The sequence below is a fragment of the Falco cherrug genome, chromosome 4, assembly GCF_023634085.1.
Source record: "Falco cherrug isolate bFalChe1 chromosome 4, bFalChe1.pri, whole genome shotgun sequence".
Taxonomy (NCBI): domain Eukaryota; kingdom Metazoa; phylum Chordata; class Aves; order Falconiformes; family Falconidae; genus Falco; species Falco cherrug.
This window is the reverse complement of record NC_073700.1, coordinates 94152574-94168789: the sequence shown is the minus strand read 5'-3', so window position 1 is coordinate 94168789 and position 16216 is coordinate 94152574.

The following is a 16216-nucleotide window of genomic DNA, read 5'->3' as shown; positions in this document are numbered from 1 at the left end:
GTCCGTATAAAGCAAATAAACTGCAGCCATGTGGGTTCTGCTGTAGGAGCTGACGTGCTGCCTTTGATCTTGGAGAAACTATGAACCTTCTGGATCTGACTCAGCAAGGTTCTCCTTCGTGCACCTAATAAAAAGCATTCAAGCCATCCTGTTGAAGTCAGTAAGATTATCCATATGCCTAAATTTAAGCACATGCTGAAGTGTCCTGCTGAACTGCTAATGAAGGGAGGTTTCCATCTCTCTTGGACAACATCACTTAGGCTTCCACTGAGCTGTGCTATAGCAACAGCAGAAGTTGAGAGGAAACAGAGAGGGGAAGAGATATTTAACCCAGGTCCTCCAGCAGCCAGTTTTCTTGCTACTTAAGGCACAGTTGCTCAAGACTGTGTGATCGGCTTTGCTGTGTGCTGAAAGATTGCTTCCTCCAAGCTTGTGCTCTAATTTCCTGCCTTGTAATTAGCTCTTCCACATGGTTACCCCAATGTGCACAGCATGCAGTCATATGATGAGCTTATGCCACTGGACATCCTCAGCGGGCAGAATCACAAGGCAGCACGTTAAATCCTGCCCTCCAGATCTGCCGGACCGTAATGTGGGCTGACAGCAGCGGAGGGGCTGGCTGTGGAGAAACAACCCCTGAGTGCAGGGATTTGGCTGAATTTGGGCAGAAAGGGATTACTCCAGCTGGAGAGGCGAGAGGCACTTCTAATTGCAGTAGCGGCATTTTCAGAGGGTTGTTCTGAGAGGTGTAGTGCCTCGCCTGTGCCTGGAGGGCCACAGCAGGTACATGAGGCTGGGGGAAGCTGGTCCTGCTCTGGGACACCTGCACCCGTTGTGTGGGGACTTCTGCAGCAGGCTATGCAGAGATGTCCTTTCCCTCTGGAAAAAAAAGGAAAGGAGAAGCATCCAGTGCTCAGGAGCAGTGTCTGAGTACCCTGCACTGGGAAACCAGATTCTCCCATGCCAGCTTGTCCTCTAAAGAAGTGTAGAGACAATGCAGCATTCTCACAGGGAGCTCCAGCCTTGGGCAGGGACCACTGCTCCCAGGCAGCTCCCTGGATGCTTGCTGCTCAGCCTCCCCACTGGCACGGCTGGCCCTGGGATTAGGGGGAAGCTTCAATTCCCCCCCAGCTCACGAAAGCCACCAGGCAGCACTGACCTTTATTTGCTTCTCCATTATGTCCCAAGGGCCAAGTTTTCATACAGTGCAAATTGTTGCCCCTCTGCTGGCTCCCATGGATGGCACTCAAGAAGCTGAGGAGAAGTGGTGATGGGGAGCTGGGGGTAGGGGATGGGGATGTGCTGTGATTTGGTCTGGCTGGGGCTGGGTTACACAGCTTTCTCTGCACATGGACTGAAATGGGCAGAGTTTGACTCCAGGTTTCACAAAGCAAGATTTCCCCTTTCTTTGAGTACCTGTGGTTCCCAATTACACCTGTCACCTCAGGTTAAGATCTCAATTTCATTGAATGTCTTCCTTCAGATCCCATGGATACTTTTGTGCTGTTTTCTGGTTTGTAAGGTTTTATTTAAAAGCCTCTTTTTTCAGAGAGGTGTTTGGTGTCTTGCTGCTTTCATGTCAAAACAACTGGGAGCAAGGTGACCTGAACTATTTTCCAGAGCCATGGTAACAGAAGAGCTGATAAACACAAACAAGGTCAATCCCAAACTTTCAGATGATGTCAGATCAGCCTCCTGGTGAGAAAAATGAAGAGGTGAGATAGGAGAGAGAATCTGCCTGAAGGCTCTAACCTGGATATGGTAAAGCATCTCATAGTGTTAGTTAAAACTATTTAAAATGTTTCCCGTATGGTTTATAAAATATTGCTTGGGTACTTGTGGAAGGATGAAAGTTATCTATAAGGATTTTTTCAGTGGCAGGAGATTTACACCTCAATAGGCAGCTGTTCCAAGGAACACACAGTCCTTCCAAGTCGTGTTTACTTAAGAGTCATCCATGACCAAAACTCATACATCCTATCAACGGCAAGCACCTTGGTTTAGCCCTGTTGATTGTTGAGAGAGTGGGCCATGAATCATGTCCCTCGGCCTCATGCAACGTGTTGTTGTCCCACGCTGCCCAAAGCGTCTGCTGTCCTGAGGACCACCAGATCACAGAAGCACCATGCAGTGCTGCAAGCCCTGGGGGAGTGGGGATGGCTGTTGGGGCTGGGGCTTGCATATCCCCTAGCTGGGAATGGCTTTGTGAGCCTTGCAGCCGCTGGGACAGGGGTCTTGAGTGGGCATCCCACTGGGGTGTTGGTGGGGGAGTGTCAACATAGATTGGACCCGTTTATTCCTCTGACTTCCAAACGTGGTGATTCTTGTCTTCTCGAGCATGACCTGTGCACTTGGGCGTCTAATGGGTCATTTTAAGTCCCAGGGAATGAGTCTTTGAGGCACGTCGTGTTACAGCAAGCAGCAGCAATCTTCCCCTTGCCTTGCCTTTCCCCCAGCACAAGACCTACAACCAGGGTGCAAGGACTCCTTCCCTGTCTGCATTTCCAGCCATGGTCACCTAGTTCTGTGCATTTCTCACACCTTCAAGCATGACACTTCTCTGACGACAACTCCCACTGAGAAAACGGCCCCCCCAGTTGCTGCTCTTCTTGTGTCGTCTGTGCAGGGTATTTGTTTGCAGAGAGCTTGCATCAACACTCCATACTGCCTTAGACTAAGCAGACTAATAGACTCTTTCAACACCTCCGTCGCACTGCCTGCTGTGGTAATCATTCAGCGGTCATGGCTCTCTGCAAACAGCAGCACTGAACTCGCCGTTCAATTACCAGTTTATTATTCTAAGACGTCTGGGGAGAGGAGTGGTGATAGCCGTATGCCAATACGGCTGTGGACTGCTTGTGAAGTTCCTCATGGGACGCTGAGAGCAAAGCCAGGGGTCCGAGCAGTTCTCTTAGGCTGGTGACTGACAGCATCTGACATAGGCTTAAAATAACCCATCCCAGAAAAGAAAACACGGCTGCTTCCCAATGAAGAATTCCTAGTCCATGAAAACTGAGCTCAGAGGTGGGTGCTTGCATTTGGGAGTCAAGGTTGAGGTGTGCTGACCCACCAGAAAACCCTGTGTTTGGCCGTGTTGGTCTAGCGCGCTCTCAGGCAACTAACTCCTTCCAGTGCTTACAAAATTGCTTGCTTTGGGGTTTTGTGAAGCCACTGTGAAACAACCCATTTTTTTGCTGAAATTCAGAACCAAAGCGAGAACCGATCCTCACTTTGGGCTGATGAAAGCTGAGTCTTTCCTGGTGCTGACACAACAGCTTCTGGCTAGAGAGGGTCTCATGCTGTAACACTTGTTCTGTGCCGGTTCCTGCAGTGATCCTTGGAGGAAAGCTGGGGCACAGGGACTGAAATAACAAGAACCCATCATCGTGAAAACACATCTGCTGGGTTCGGAGCGTGTATGCTTTGTAAAGTGTGACTGCTATTACAGGCTGTTAAAGAAAGCTCAGACTCTGGAAAACTGAGCTCCCTTGAAATATTCAGTAATGCCAAGAAAACAGAAAGACATAGTAGATTTCTCTGTGGCTCCAGAAATTTGAGGAAGCCTCCAAAAACTTTACTCACTCCTTCCGAAATGTCCATACCAAACAATTTGCTGCTTATGACTGGATTGTCAAGCAAGAATCACTTGTAAAATTTTTCCATTTGCTAAGTAACTTCCTCAACTATGGTTTTTTTCCCCTTTTCTCTCTACTCCCTGATCTCTGTCTCTCTCTCTTATCTTCAATTCAGTGTATTCCAAAGGCATGCTGAGGGTGTCCATGCTAGCTTAGCAAGTGGAAAGACATGTTAGAAATTGTCTTCTGAGCTGGTATCAATCCAAAGCAAAATATTGCCACTTTTATTAGCCAAGATGCAGAATCATTCCTCCTCTTAGCAGGAAGGTATCCAAGAGATTAGGAAGTTAAATCAGGCAGAAGTGTGCATTTTAACATCTCTGAAACCCTGCTTATGCTATTACGCCTCATTCCTTGTTATTGCTGACTTGTGAAAAGAACAAATCTACTAACAGTAAAATCCTGCTGGTAGTTTGCTTGTTCCACATTTCTTTCTTGTGCCGTAGCATAAGCATCAGAAGTAATTCTCTCATGAGACGGCTTGGCGTCAAAAACTTATTTTGTGTGATGGGGGTTGGTGCCAATCCCTCCGTGTAACAGGCTGGTTGGTAAAGTGTGTATGTTTTATCTGTCAGCAACAGGAGTGCTAGGCTTGGGATCACTGGGAAAAAAGAGGGGTAGGAGTGGCAGGATCTGACTGGGGAAATGCCTTTTCATCCCTTCATATTCCCAAAATATCCAAAGCCAAGATTTTGGTTTAGAAGCAGAGTTAACTCTGTAGCATCACAGTGCTGCATAGGGTGGAGGTGGAAGAGGGAGCAGTGGCAGGAGGAGAGGGCAAATGTGGAACGACTGCTCTGATGGGGGATTAAGGATAACGAAGGATCTGCTGATTGCAGGAGCCTGCTGACTTAGAGGGACTGGGGGGATGAAGAAAAGGAGGTGAAAGAAAGGTCTATGGAAAAGAGAGAGAGTTTAATGAGCCTTTTCTGAGAGAAAGGAAGAAGAAAATGAGAGACCCAGGACAGATAAAGTTTAGTAGAAAACAATACCTAAAGATTTTCAGGATACACAGATTCCAGGTTTCCTCAGCACTTTCTGAGGCCAGTTCTGTCCCAGGCATCTTGGAAGATGCTGATGACGCAGCTGGAATTCTTGTGGCTCTTTGCAGGCTGGTGGATGGGCAAAGTTCCCATCTCCCAGGGATATGGGGCTAGTAGGGCTGTTTTGACATGATTTTTGGTCATGCGTGTGTACATATAAACCAAGCAGCATGGTGACAATGAGCTGATTTCCCACCTAAACTAAAGCATTGCTGCAGTTGGAGGTCTTAGTGGCACAGCTCTGTGAAAATACAGATCTGTACCTCAGATGTTCCTGCGTATACATTTTAGATGTTTCTGTGAGGGAAAAAACTTAAGGATATTCGGGAAATAAGAGCCTAAGCTTTGTTTCAGGCCTGCGTTAAAAGAGCTGCTGAAAAATATGGTTTTGTTAAGCACCCCATTCTTGTTCAGCTTCAGAACTCTGATGAGTAGATTTGGAGATATCACTAGATGACGTGACTGAGTAACATTTCCTACCTCAAAATCCAGAATAGATAGATATCTAGAATTCATATATTGTCTTACAAATCTTGAAAAAACCCAACCTTCCTTGCTATGTAATGAGGCTGCATTAACAGATATGTGAAATTGTCCATTAATATTTCCGTTAAATGTCTGCTATATGCACATACCTGTCCATTTACGTGGTCTTACAAGAGGACACACAAAAAACATATGTAGAAGGTGACCTTAATACACAAGCGTACTTCCAGTGACCTCAGTAAGAGAGATGAGTCTGCCTCATGCTGAGTGAACCCTTTGGGAACTGCAGCAGTAGTGATGCTTTCTGCTCCCTGAGCAGAGATGTAAACCAGTGAGAGCCTGGCTGGCACGGCACGCTTTGCAGAGCTGGATGCATCTCTCTCTCTTTTGAACTGCAGATGTCACAGAGGTGCGTTGGCTGCATTTGTTCAGCAGTACCATCTAACAGCACAGTGCACGTTAAGTAACGCATCTTCCTTTCAAGGCTCTGGCAGGGAAGCGGTGTTTTGTGTACTGCACGTTTGACTCCCAACCCTACTATTTTATGTGGAAACAGGGCTGGAGTCCCAGGTTACTCCTGGCATGGCAATGAAGCCAAGTATTTGCAGAGGTCTGGGCTGTATTCAGAAGGTGCAGGATGTAATCCATGATGTTACTTCATTTGTAGTTCACTGTGGTTTGGATGGTTATGAAAGAAATAGGTTTCCTTCACATATTGGAGAGGCACCTTGGAGTATTACAGTCTGGCTCTGTTGCAGAATATTTGAATTGGTTTTTCACCTTGTATCTTTCCGGGAGGCTGCAGATTGTGTCTCTGAAACAAGATGTGAGTGTCCATCCTCCATCCCCTCTTTCTCCTCCTCGTTCAGGCACTCCTGTTTGTGCAAGGATAGCCTAGAAGTGCGTGTGTGCATGCAACTCCCTCCTCTTCGCTGGAATTACAACTGGGGATGGATTTGGCTCATTGTACTTGCTTGGAGGGACCCAAAGGGTATCTCCTATCTCATCACATGGCTACCGCCTTCAGCCAGTATTAATAGTGATTCTTGCACAGTCAGCGAATTTTTCAGGAGGAAAGAATCCACCCTTAGTCCACATGCATATTACAAAGGATGTTTTCGGCAGTGTGCAGCTGTAATCAGCGGAGCTCAGCTTGGCAATTTTAATCCCCTGCTGTCTAGTTTAGGGCTGCTTGTTATGCAGCCAGCATTCACTCAACATAATGGTTGCTACCTGCCAATGTGCTTTGAGGGATATTGTTAGCATTAAATTTGCCATTTACATTTTCATGTTTGACATAATTGAGGAATGAATGCTCTTATGAAAATTAAACTTGTGGTCCTCCTGGACTACTGTAACCCTGTTAAAATGTAATGCGATTCTTGATGCGTCTTCTTTAGGTTTTTATTAAATAGAATATCCGTATGACTAATTCCCCTGGCCTAAATGTAGGCTGGGAAGGAGCATTATTGATAGGGCTGAGCACAAATGGCCCTCTATACTCAGCCTCTAATGGCCTAATAATGCATTATACTTGAATCAGAAATACTTTGAGTTGTAGTGCTTATTGCCATTATTGAAAACACCTGGATGCTCCATTCATCAAGGTTACATCAAAATGGGCCCATTTGTTTATTAGTCTGTCAGTAAACATCTTTATTTAGTTTCATGTTCCTCTGCTCTCAGTAACATCGGAGAGGACAAGACCACGTAGTGTATCTTTCTGTGGTTTGCCGTTATTAGTTTTCCCTGAAAAAGAAAGATAATGAAAAGTTTGGATGGCTTCATAAAGAAAACATTTTTCTTGGGCATTGTTCTTTCTTTTCCTTTCAGAAGAGGAGGTTAAAGAAAAGCCATTGGGTATGTAGTCAGGGTGACCAAATTGCAGAAATGAGCAGATATGCCAGACTGAGATTTTAAAGCTTGTTTTATGGCAGGCAGCCTCCTGAATATTTTGCTCCCGCTGCTACAGCTCCTCTCTGCCCGGTGGGGTCTGCTGTGCGGGGGCCGAGGCTGCTAAGGGGTGGGTACAGCTGCTGGGCATCTCACAGGAGGGAGCCGGTGCCCAGGCAGGTATGTTACAGGACTGAAGCCACGGCGTGTCTCTGTAGTTCTGTCGATAGACATCTTCATCGAAGTGTGTTGCTTAATTGCTTTTGCCCCTTTGCCTTCCCCCACTGGCAAAAGGATGAATTAATTTGTGATTGCTGAGTGCTTTCAGGCTGGCTAGGGCTGAGGAAAGTGGTCCCAGTTTCCAGCTAAAGAGGAAAGAGTTGTTGAAATATTTTGGCCCCACAAAACCCCATCTCTCTTAGGCTAGCTAAAATATTTTTCCTTTGTCAGCAAATGTTAGCTTTGACTATTTACTCAGGTTTTCTTCTGAAAGGGAAAACTTTAAATATGATATTTTTGATTGTCATTTCAAAACAGTGAACAGATCAACATTTGGAAGTCAAATGTTTCTTTGTATTATTTTTTAAACAGTGTTTTGTTTTGCCATTTCCCAATCAAAATTCTTCAGGATCTGCAATTCTATGGAGATCGTAGCTGGAAATCTGATGCAGAGCAGACAGCTCCAGCACCACTTTGGAGGTAAATCGAGCTTCAGCTGAACCAGAGTTTTTCTCAGTTTGGGCTGGACAAGAAAGCATTCTTCTTGAGAGTTCTGCATTACCTAGTGTTTGATGCCAGCCATGAGGCACTTGTAACTTGGCTTGAAAGACAGGCACTCTCACTCATGCATGGTATTGGCATTTTGATTGACGAATTTAGTTATACCACCTCAGCCCTGCTCCCTGTCGCTTAAGTAATCTGCCCCTTCATGCCAGATCTCAAGAAACAGTTCCCAGATCTATGGCTGTGCTATGGCTCGTGCAACACCGCTGCAGCATCGACGGTGAGATCCACAAGGCTGGAGGCAGGGGAATGGAGAACTCACAGTGTGTGTCAGTCAGCGGGTGACATGAAACATTAGAAGGCAGAGCTCCTGTAGGTTTATCTGGGTCCATTTTCCAAGTAACTTGAAGAATGGGTGACCTGAATGGGGATCACACAAAGGATTGGCTAGAAGATAACTGAGTTTTAATTTCTGAATTTGTTGCCCTTGCCGTCCTAGGCAGCCAGGAAGGAAAAGAGTAGATATTTCTGCCGTCTGCTTGCAGAGGGCTTGCTGCTGATACAGCTCAACGTGTGAGTGCACTAGTTCCAAACCACATGCCCGCTGCTGGTACTAATGAATTTCTGTAGTTGGTGTTTGAGGTATTCAGAAATACCAGGACAAGTCAGTGGCTTTCTCCCATGCTTAAAAACCATCAGGTCTGTGCTGGTAAAGGACAGCTTTCCCATCCTCTTCCCCAGGGGGCTCTTCAGACCCATGAAGGGAGAAGCACTAAAACTGAACCTCAGCTTCGGTCTGTTCCTTGCAGTGTGTTCCCCAGTCCTTCAGTAAGACTGGGAACCAGCCTTGCAGGCGGTATGATAGCTGCAGTTAAATGGGATCTGCACTCAAATATGCCATGTTACAGTCCTCTGACGGCTTGGGTCATGGCTTTCTGGGGGAGGGCACTGCCACTTAGCAAGACTATTTGGCAATTTTGAAAATATCCCTTTGAATATCTTCCCTTCCTGAAAAAAAAATAATAATAATGTTGCAGCATTTTCCCCTCTCACCAGGGAAATACTGATATGTTTATGGCAGCAAATAAGAGGAATGCAGAGCGGGGAAAGACCAATGCTGAATTTCATACAGGGTTTGGAGTTGCACGTGAGCAACTCCACGTTGTCCACACCCCAGGGAACAAAAGAAACGTGGGATCTGCATACACGGCGAAGCAGAGGTCTGGAGTGGTGTAACTCAGGTTAGGTCATATGGATATGGGGCAATTTCAGTCTGAGGTGAGGAATGCTTGCAACCTGGATGTGTTAGCTCGGGGGTCCTCAAACTACGTCCCGCGGGCTGGATACGGCCCCCCAGGGTCCTCAATCCAGCCCCCGTACTTACAGAACCCCCCCCGCTCCCCGCCTCGCCAGGGGTGGGGGTGGGGAAACCAAGCAGCCGCAGATGACTGCCTGCCACTCCATCCGCGCGCCGGCCCCCTGGTTAAAAAGTTTGAGGACCCCTGTGTTAGCTGGTGCTACCAAAATTAATAGGAACACTGTGCCTTACGCTTTCTATGAACTTGCTGTGCAGTGCTTCTGGAAGGCTGTTGTAGATCTAATTCCTTTCTCCACATTCCTTCTGCTTCATGTCCATCCAACTTAAATTCTGGCAAGATGTGTTTCCTCTAGGTTCTTACTCTTTTGTTGCTGTATGCTTTGTTTTTCCCTGAGCATAGGAGGATACAGCAGAGAGCAAGCTGAGCAGCAAGACAGCTTATACATTATGGAATAATTTGGACAATCTACAACTGATCTTAGTACACTTGGGCTATTGTTTTATTTTGCGATATGCATGATTTTGTTCAGAGCATGGGAAAAGAATTAGAAATTGAAATGCTATAATCCTTAAAATTTATTGAAAGGGAAGAAAAACCTTGCTCTGAACCCTAGCTAAAAAAAGAATTATATTAGTATTGGCTTCCTCAATGCTCACATCTATTGAGTTTCTTCGATTATTAAGAGAAGCAGTGAACACTTGCAAACTAATCCATCTCTAAATCAATCTTCTTGTACAGCCGTTCAGGATCAGTGAACATAAGTTCATGATGTTGGAAGAGAGAATGATATGGCAAGATATGAGGCAAGTAGTGCCACAGAGCAGTAAACACGTCTGAAACACCTGCTATCAATTACTGTTGTTTCTACAGTGATCAGTTTGATGGGAAGGATTTGGAGACAGGAGCAAAGGAGATTAGAGATCTTCAACCACAAGTGGGAGAACATAGCTCAGAGTAAATTAGCATTCCTGTTTAAAGAGAGAGAGAGGCTGGATGTTAATATGAAACTGGCACAAATATCGCAGCTTTAGAGCCAGCCTTGCAAACACTTTATAAGCACATGAACCAGAACTCCCATGCCCTACCACAGGTTTGACTTACAGCAGGGCTCTGCTTAGCCGCTGAGGAAAGAAAAAGGATTCGAATGCCTCCACATGCAGAATCCTGCCAACTTCTCCTCTAATTCGAAGGCACTGAAAATCTGTAAAAGCCTCAGGTTTTGATCCAGAAGTTCACAGATACGTGAAAATTGTTTCTGGATATGTGGAAATGCACATCAATCTGGGAGGCAGAAACAGCCTAAACCTGAGCAGATCATGTGAGTTATTTTACCCCTGTATGTGCATATAAACTGGGCAGGCTGCTTCTGGTTAATTGCTCTTTCAAGATGTAAACACTGGAGAATCTGGTCTCTTGCTTGTTTGTGTTCAAGCTGGTAGTGAATGCATTCACCCAGAAAATAGAAGATCCGAGTTTCCTGGCTCAGGGTTGCGGAGAGGTCTGCTTCCCAGCTGGATTCCCAGCCTGGCGCTGCCTCCTGTGAGTCAGTACCCCTGCGCTGGGTGTGATGCTTTCGTCTAGCTCTGCTGGCTGATCCGGCTGGTGACAAAGCTCCAGCCTACTGGTGTGCTTCCCAGGCAGAAGGACCCTGAGCCTGGCTCACCTTTTCTGCTGGATTCACACCCGTGTGTCAGGAGAGGGTCAGAACACGCAGCTTATAAGGTTTCTCGTGTCAGTCGTCCCCTGCTTTTGCTTTGTGGAAGAGCATGCCGCACCCACTGAACTGGAGGGAAAGCAGGACCATGACCTGGTGGTCAGAGACTTAATCCTGGTCTGTGTTGACTACCAAGGACTCCTTAGGTTAAACAAGCGCTGGATGAAAACCAGACCCTTTGCTACCACCTCCCTGCCGGCTGTGCTCTGCCAGGAAGCAGTGGCCTGGGCTGTTCCTGCCCAGATCCTCATCTGGGAGATGCGGACTACAAGCAGGCAGAGGAAAAACTTGCAAGGCATCTTTGTGTTTTGCTGTGGCTTAGGATGGGAGAAGCCAAATTGCCCTTTCCCCCGAGGTTTTGGGCAGAAGAGTAAGTTATTGTGTGCCTTGATGCTCTAAGCCCAAGAAAAAATGCAAGGCGAGCGGGCTGGCTTACAGCTCAGTGATGGAGGTTAGTGCTGACGGATGTTTGACGTGTCATTTTGGACAGGCTCTGAAGACACCTTTGACAAGTGACCTCAGCCCAAGCAGTGCGAGAGGGCAGGGAAAACCTTCGGGAAGGCGGGCTATGGGGTGTCTCCGATGTGCCATTTGCGGTACCCAGGTTCGGCTAAACCCTCGGGAACCTGCGGGCATCAGCCCGGTGACACCGAAGGCCCGGGATGGCGGCCCGTCCCCGCCGGCTGCTGACACTTTGCCGCTGCCAGCACTAGGTGGTGCTGCCACACAGGCGGTGGCGGCGCCCCCCGCGCTGCCCCCCCGCCCCGCCCCGGCCCCGCACCGGCTCCGCACCGGCCCGGCGCTCCCGCCGCAGCGGGCAGGGGGCAGCGGGTGGGGGGCGGCTGCTGGGCGCTGCCCGGAGCAAACCCACTGTGACGCTGCTTGATGGGATCAAACTCGAGTAAATGAGAGTTTTTAAAATTGCTTTTTCTTCACTTATCTCAGGCAGGAAGGCATCTGGCGTGGCGCGGGTGACTGTAGTGAATACGATTAAAATTGATTGAGTGCAAATGTTTTAATTGTATAAAGTTTTCTCATTGATAATCTCAATAAACTAATTTAATTAGGGATAATGGGAACATGGTTGGGAACATTTAGGACCCGTTCAGCGATAATGGGTTCAAAATGTCTGAACAGAACCAAAACCCATGGATTCTATGCTTCCCTTTCGGTAAAACCTTAAAGATGCTTCGTCCACAGTCTCGCCCTTTCTTTCCCTTAGCTCATCCGCAGTCTCCCCCTCTCTTTCCCTTAGCTACCAGGCATGGCAAAGACAGGCTGCCAGCAGAGGACTGGGGATGGGCACTGCCAGGCAGGAACTCCAAGGCTTCCCCACTCCTCTTGCCATGGCGGTGCTGGGGGTGCTGCGGGAGAACCTGGTCTGGGTGGGACTGAGCGGGTGACAGCTCTGAGGCCTGGCTCTTTGGGAAGCTCCTGGCCGTTGGCATGGCTCACAGGGAACCCCTTGGCTGTTGGGGTACAGAGGCTGCTTTAATGTGAAGTGCCTTCACCCCAAGGGAAAGGGGAAGAGGAAGGTGGGTGTAGCACCTCCTTTGCCTCCTCCCTGAGTGTAGGGCACACCAGGAAGGGCAGAAGAGCTGAGGGTGCATCCCACCCCAGGTCCTGTGCCCAGGGTGACCATAAGGCATACCACACCTGCCGAGGCTCGTAGCATAGTAACTGGGCCTCCCAGTTCATGTGGCAAGAGGGATACAGGTATGTGTCTGTAGTTTAAGGACACCTGGCAGCAGTCTCTCTTCCAGTTCCCTCAAAACTTTATTGAGGTTCAGCTGTGTTCCTCCCCATACCATTTTACTTACATCCCCCACCATCTGTGGCCCCACCAAGTCATGGGACTTTCTGTCCAACCTCCTGCTGCCCTGACTATCCACAGCACAGGGGCAGAGCAAGGTGGGGCTGTTCTGGCAACCAGGGAACTCATTTTCATCCCCTCATCTGAACATGGCTTTGAGTATGAAGATTGATGCTTCTTCCACATGCTCTCTCGGCTTCCAACTATTTTCAGCTCACATTTTTAGGGGAAGTTGAGGTTTTTTGAAATTGGTTGATGTTTCTGTGTATTTAGTAATCTGTGGTGGAGGGTTTGTTTTCAGTATGTATGAGGATTAAGACATTGTATCTTCTTATTCATTTTCAGGACAAGCTATTTCTGTAGTTGAATGTGAGAAATCTACCATGGGTACAATTCTGTACAAGAAAGACTGAAGCTGGGCAAAGAGAAGGAAGGCATTAAAATATTGAGTTGTGTTGCTACAGATTTTCTATGATCTGATCAGAAATAGTATTCTGGATCCTAGCAGCAAAATTGTGTGAAATATCTTTCTCAGAGGACAATTTATTTTGTGGCTCTCTGTTTCCCTTGGCAGCCCCTTTCCAGCCCCACACCAGTTGTAGCCTTGGACTTTCTATCAGCCCAGACCCAAATTCTGGGCTGATTCACAAGCCAGGACCCTAGTCCACTGAGACAAAGAGGACTGCCAGCATGAGCCCTTAATAATTATTTTTTTGAGATACCCTGGCACCACTGCTGCTAGTTTACTCATTAGGAACCCTAACCCAAATCCTCAGCTGTCCATAGGCAAGGGGCTGCACTTGGACGCCTTCAACCCAAGCTTGCGCTATGTCTCAGATGAGGATCCCTTCCTTTCTTTTGTTGCAACCCTTACATTCCCTTCCTCCCTAGACTGCAGCTGCAGGTTTTATCGTTCCTTCCATGTTTACCCAACCCAGTGCTGGTTTATTTAGCAGTACTCTTTGAAAACCCTTTCAAATACCCTGAGGCTTTTTTCTCCTAGGAGAGAGTAAGGAAAGACCAATGATGACCCAGTTTGGAGACATCTTGCTTGCTAAGCAATGTCTCAGTGAAGACCCTGCCCTTCCTAAATCACATCATTTGTTCAGATGCACGGCATGTTATCTAACAGCTAAGCTAAAATTTGGTTATAGTGGGCAGAAAGTGAATTAGCTCACTAGTAAATATGGCAAGAATAAGCCAAGCTCTCTTACATGAGGAGCAACACATTCAGTAGAGCTTTTGGAGAGGCCTGAAGCATATGGGAGGTATGTATAACCCAGTGTCGGTCAGCAGCAGGTAGGCTTCCGGCAGTGGCGATTCAGCAGTCTGCCTTCTGGTTTCATCTCCTTCAGGTCAGCCATAAATCTTAGTGACCTGTGAGGAGAAAACTAGAGAGAAGCGCACCACATTAGCAGCTGAGGACAGAAAATCAATATAAAGTCGTAGTATACTGGCAATCGAGTAACTGGCTAGAAATATATTATTTTTTCCTTGGTGCTCTCTGGAAATGTTGAGGTTACAATAAACTCTGAGGGCAGACCATGAAAATAATGGGGGAGAGAAGCTCCAGCCTGAAGCCTCAGCAGACAAAAGCAGTGCTGTGATTTGAATGTATCTACTGTGATTTGAATTTATCTAGTTATGTAGTCTGATGTAAATATGATTTACATATCTGACCAATAAATAGCATGGCTTTCTGTATAAATGAAGATTGTATTCACTGGCAATGGACACATAAAACTTGAGTTGCTTCAGGGAACTCCTCAGTTTGTGCATTTTCCTCTGAGAACAATGTGATTAATTCTATGTAGTCTAGCGTTTTAGAATCGCATGTGTTCATAGGTCATTAAAGTCCGAGATTTGCACTTGCCCTGGAATTGTTTTTCTTTTTCTCTTGTACCTCTGCAGAAACCTTAAGTCTTTGAACAAAACCAGGACTTTTGACAGATCTCTACCAAGGCACCTTAGGGTGCAGGATCTATCTCTACCTATCACACTGAACAAACTTCCAGGAAATTTCTCCAATTAGGAAGAGAGACCATTCAAACTAGATCAAGAATCATCGCTTGTATACATAAGCAGTAACGTTATTTCCCTTTGCTCTTAGGAATTACTATAACTTAGTCACAGAAGTGATATTTAGGGCTCTCGTGTAGACCCATTTAACACCAACAGGAGAATAATTCTCCCATTTTGCCTGAAGTGAGAGTTTTTGATTCAAGACACCAGGAAAACACAAAGGAAAAGCTAAAGGAAAGCTTGTTCCATAAACCTGCTATCAAAGTACCATGAATCAAACCTAAAACTAGATGAGAAGTTCCCATCCTGGCTGGCAGGTACTACCTGAGTGTGAAATGATCAAGTGCTGGATTGCTGCAGCTTGTGCAGCTGTGGAGCAGGGCAGGGTGGTGGCGTAGTGCATCTCCCCATCCCAAGGTCCACCTGAGCTGTAGCACTGAAAAAGTAAACTGCTGCAGCCAGGCCCACATACTTCGTCGAAGCTGTGCTCATTTATCCCAGCTGAATTTTTGTCCTTTCAAGTATGTTTATTGATCAGCATTTTTCCCCATGGTTCTCGACTCCGTGAATGCCCACTCTGTGCAGTGGCTGGTGTGGTAAGGAAAGTGCTTAGCAGACCAACTTTATGTCTGCCTTCTTACTGTGCTACTTTGCATTAACAAACTCAGGAGAGGGAACCCAGTTGAGAGAACTCATGGAGAACACCTCTTATGCCCGTTAGGACTTCTGTTCCCCTTTTGCCTCCGCAGATGGCCGGTGAGGATCTGTTGCAGTCCTGCCCAGTTTGCATCAAACTTGCGGTCAGTGCGTATGGTGCCAGCCTTGAACTCATGCTGCAGTGCAGAGGCATCTCCTCAGGCTTGTGCAGTGGAATTAACAGAAGTGAAGGTTAGATTTGTACGTTTGACTGAAGAGCTTGTCTGGCGTTTTGGAAAACCTGAAACTCTGAGCCAGGGTGAGCAGAATTGTCTCCCAGTTGCTTCCCCAACCACTGACCACCTTCCATTAAGTGCAGTGTGAGCTAATTCACCCCCCTGCTTTTGCACAAAGTAAAGCATGAATGGGGAGAGCATTATGTAGGCGTAGGCTTGCTGAGCTCAGTGGGGGAAAGAAGGATCGTGGTTTAGGGTGGGAGAGGGGCAACCCTGCAGACCTCTTCCCTGCAGATTTCCTCATCTAGTCCTCCTCCTCTTACTGGAAGAGCCTGGAAGAAAATTTTATATGAGGTAAACATCCATTTTTGCCTTGTCCATGGCCTCCACTATGTTTTCTTGGAGATGAGCTGTTAATAGGCATGGGATTTTATCCAAGTGCTTTTATCTAGCACAGATAATCCCTTAGATTACTTCTTTCCTCTCTTCCTGTTACTAGAAAGTATCTTTGAGAGAAGCCCCTGTCCCTGCACTTTTCCCAAATGTACGTTTATGTTCTCATAAAGACAACATGCCTGCCATGCGACTAACTTCCAGGTTTTTATGCTGTTGTCTAATTTGGTTGATTAACCAGATACCTATTCTGAGTTCCCATTACCTGAAGGAGTTCCATCTTTATTTTACCAAAAATCAGAG